Genomic DNA, 4,428 nt, shown 5'->3' with positions numbered 1-4,428 from the left:
CAGCCCTCACTCACCTCCCCCACTCGCCGGAGATGAGGAAGGGAATTAAAGGAGAAAAAGAAAAGAGACCCGTGGCTTGAGATAAGAATAGTTTACCACTACTGCTACCAGTATATATATCTCTATACATAAATGTACAATAATAAACATATACGAACAAGTGATGTACGGTGTAATTGCTCACCACCCCTTGACTGAGGTCCATCTCATCCCGAATTAATGATCCCGAAACAGATAAATCCCGATACCACAATCTCGCACGAATGGGAGGCCCAAAAATAGAGAGCGAGACAGAGAGAGCACTCTTTCTGGCTGTCCCTCACTTTTATACTGGGCATGACGCTGCATGATATGGAATACTAATTGGACAGTTTGGCCTCAATCCTAAGTCTACGTACAAATCGTAAGGAGAGTCGTGGACCCCCCCGTCCCAGCCATGCTCCCCCCCTATCCTGTTGTGCTCCTGCACACTGGCAAGAACACAGCAGCTGAGAAGTCCTTGAGACCTCAGTGCCAGCCACAAACATCAGTGCGCTGTCAGCGTTCTTCTCAGAGCAAGTCTCTGACTAAAACACTGAGCTCTTCTGACTGCTAAAAAAAAGAGCTGACTCTGTCCCAGCTGAAACCAGGTTACACCCACAGGAACAAAGCCCTTTTGAGTGCCACCCAGTTGGAGGAAGGTGTTTCCCACCTGCCTTGTGATGGCAATGATCAAAAACAACGACTGAAAGCTCTCTAAAAAGTGGTGCAACCAAACTCAGCAGGAGGAGGAAGGGATTTGAAATACCTGGAAGAGTATTTAACAGGCTGAGGAAGAAAGGTCTTAAGCTCCACTTGGTGGCGTTTCTGTTGAGTAGACGCTTTTGAACACCACATCTCATCAGCCAGGATTTCAGGAGATGTGCTAGGCTTTGGTGGGCAGAACACTAGGGAACTGGGGAGAGGGAGATCTGGGCAGGAAGGGTAATTTTCTTTGCAGCTTGTTAATGCTCCTGACAGCTTCAAATATCTGAACTTGGTTAAATTTCAGAAGTTGGCAGCAACTATCAGCAGCTAAAGGGGGGAGAGAACCACTGGGAGGGGGGAGAAAGGGGTGGCCAAACATTCTCTAGAAAGTGGGCAATATATGGAGCTCTGATATGTAGAAGAGCAGAAAAGCAGGATGAACACTAACGGATAAGCTGTTTGCAATAAAAGTGCAGAAGTGGAAAAAAGCAAGAGTGTAGGAGTGTGCACGTGACAGACACAAGATGTTGAAAGGACGACATCCTCAAGCCACGGAATCCATGTGTGCTCAAGTAGCAGTATTTACTTTAAGGTTTCCTACGAGTCAGTCCGTTTCTGCCTGAAATTACAGAAATAGAACTAGGCCATGCTGACCATCACCTCCATGAGCGAAGCAGGCCTGCTTGTGCAGGAGAGGAAGAAGAAGAAAAGCCTCATCCAGACCTGCTTCCTCAGCATCTTCCACCTGCCTCTGCAGGAGGACAGCCAGGACCTCGTGGCTTCTCTCTGCTCCCAGACCCTGGCTGCGATGGACAGAATGCTGCAGGCGCTGGTACGCAGTGCTGGCAGCCTCGGCATCCTGGAGCTGCAGAACCACTTGCGCTCCTGCTTCCATTCACCAGTTCTCGGATGGCAGTGGTGCAGGAGAGGGCAATGGCACGAATTGCCAGGCTGATCAAATTCCTCACCACCTACCCTCTACTGCTGGTCTGCCCCTGCTTTGCACTACCCAGAGCCCACGAGCACGATTGCTCTGAGATACAACATTTTGGGATGCTGGGGAGGCTAGTGGGGCACCTCACCCTCTGCTGCACCTGCAAGCACACGGGCACCCGCTACCAGCCTGAAGCAGCTCTCCATCACCTGCATACCTTTGTCCTGCAGCAGAGAAGCAGGGGCTTGGGTCTGCAGGAGGCAGGGCAGCAGTGGCTCCAGGAGGACTGGCAAGCAAGGCAACCCTGGGAGCATTCAGAAACCAGCCCTGCATGCAAAATCTTCCTCAAGTTCCTCAAATGCCTCCGGCCCTCCAAGCAAGTAGACATCATCCTCATGGCCATCAAGAACTTGCAATCCTCCAGCACCGACACTGTCACAGCAGCTGCCGACATGGTGGATGTCCTCATGGCAGACTCTGATTTCCAGCCGATGAAGGTCATGAACATCGTGTGGGCCATCTGCACAAACCTGCCCTCCATCAGCAAGACGAGAGCCCTCAACAGCCTCAACAAGGCCCTGCTGGTGCTGCTGTACAGACACCCCCGCGATGTCGTGGCCAGCCTGCTGTGGTGCTCCCCATTGTGCACCGGTGCTGCCACGGCCATGTGGGAGACCATGCTCTCCCAGCCCCAGGCTGCGGAGAGGGTGCTGCGGGAGCTGCTCAGCGTGCTGATGGACCCGCTGACGCGCCAGACCTCCACCTTTACCTGGGGCCACACATGTGTCCTCTCCGTGGCCGCAACCAGAATGATAACCAAGATCCTCGTGCAACCCACCCACTTGCAGGTGGTGGAGGCGATTTTCCCCCGGCTTTTCCTGGCTCTGCTTCTCCAAGTGCCTTTCACCAGGGAGCTGACACTGCAGGAGGTGCACATCTGGAACGAGGACCAACACGATCCGTTCACTCTCTTGAGCTCCCTGCTGTACTCCATGAGACTGCTGCTCTGCAGCATGGGCTTTGAGGAGCAGGTGCTGGCCGTCGAGGTGCAGGGTGGCTGGGATGCCCTGCTCCGCACCGAGACCCACCTCTCGGGAGTGCGCATCGTGGCGAGGGAGATGACGAAGACCCCAAGACACCTGTGCTCCACCATCTTCTGCTGCCTGGCAGAGTTCCTCAGGGTGGAGGACCCCATCCAGGAGATGGTCACCATGGCCTTCCTGATCGAGATGCTGGGCTGCACCAACCTCAACGAAGAGCTGGACCGTGCCCTGGAAATCTTCCCCACCTATCTGATGAGCCAGTGCCCGAAGATACCCAGACTGGTGCTCAGGGGCATCCTCACGCTTGGCAAGAGGCCAGACATGGCAAAGAAATCCCTCGTCCTGCTGCCTGTCATCATGGAGCAGCTGGAGCATGGTGATGGTGATGCCAGTGACATGGTCCTGCCCGTGCTCGCCAACGTGCTCCAGCTCCTGGAGGGGAAGGAGTCCAGCCGCACCGCCTTGGTGCTGGCTGACAAGCTCTGGCGGCTCTTCAACAACAAGTCAGGCACCGTGTGGCAGCTCTCCATCCATCTCTTCCGAGACACGATGGGGCTCGTGGCAGGTGCCAAAAGGAAGAAGATGAAGGAGGTGGTGTGGGACAGCCTGCTGCCACTGCTCTTTCACCTGTACGATGAGGACAAGAGTGTGGCCAAGGCCTCCCAGGAAGCCCTCTGCAGCACTGGTCGCTTCCTGAAGTGGAGGCAGTTGGTGCAGATGGTTGAGACTGCGCAGGTATGGAAGATCGGCGAGTGCCTGCTGGCCAGGAAGAAGAGCAGGGCCAAGGACTACCTGCACCAGAGCCAGCACTACCTGCAGAACCCACAGGAGCTCCTGCGGCAGGAGGCCGTCAGGTTCCTGCGGCTCTTGGGACAGCAGGTGGTCGATGGTGAGAGGAAGCACATCAGAGAGGCCCTTCAAGGTGCCAGCAAAGATCCCAGCCTCGCGGTCACCTCCCTGGTGATTCAGACGCTCCACATCCTCGAAGCAGGAGGAGGAGGAGGAGGAGGAGAGCCCAAGTCGAGGCTTAACCTGCAATGGCTGCGCTCGCTGCTGCAGAAGGCACGTTGGAGGTGGCACCCGGCCCCCAGCAAGGCCTCTGCTCGGGCCGAGGCGAAGTAGCAGCCACAGCCCCCGGCACTCCCTGCGCCGAGGGGAAGCTGTGGCGGCCTTTCGGGCTGTCGACGAGGAGGTGTCCAGCGACTCCAAGCCCGAGATGGAAGGGCTGTGCCGGAGCGGGTGCTGGTACCTGTGGGGGTGGCGGTGCGAATACCATCCCCGCACCCCCATCGTTGGAGCGGTGGTGGCAGGAGGCGGAGGAGGAGGAAGTGGAGGAGACGCCGCAGGAGAAGCAGCTTCGCCTGGCCAGGCTGCATCTGGAGCAGCTCCGCCAGCATGAGGAGGAGTGGGAGTGGGCAGCGGCAGAGGAGGAGTGGGCAGTGGCAGAGGAGGAGGTGACCCAGCTGGCAGATCTCACCGGCGACCAGCTGAAGGAGGAAGTGGTGCAGCTTCCAGATCCGGCCAGCATCTGAGTGCTTCAGGGCCATCAGCTGCCTGTCACCTGTCCGGTGAAGTAAAAATCAACGTGACTTCTGACAAAGTTCATGTTACTTGTATGATCTCTGACATCAAAGACACGCTTTCCTTGGCTAACGATTTGCCTTTTCATTTCTTACTGTCACTTACTCCCAACGGCCTTTTGGTCATCATTCATCAGTAAGTGCA

At 56.0% G+C, this 4,428-nt stretch overlaps 1 pseudogene; it reads left to right on the top strand.

Annotated features, from left to right (window-relative positions):
* Positions 1 to 1,372: 1,372 nt before the first annotated feature.
* On the top strand, positions 1,373 to 4,161 carry LOC147529050 (maestro heat-like repeat-containing protein family member 7; annotated as a pseudogene).
* Positions 4,162 to 4,428: the final 267 nt, after the last annotated feature.

The sequence above is a fragment of the Tauraco erythrolophus genome, chromosome 3, assembly GCF_009769465.1.
Source record: "Tauraco erythrolophus isolate bTauEry1 chromosome 3, bTauEry1.pri, whole genome shotgun sequence".
Classification (NCBI taxonomy): Eukaryota; Metazoa; Chordata; class Aves; order Musophagiformes; family Musophagidae; genus Tauraco; species Tauraco erythrolophus.
Note: the sequence above shows the minus strand (reverse complement) of the source record. Positions and strands in the feature narration are given on the sequence as shown.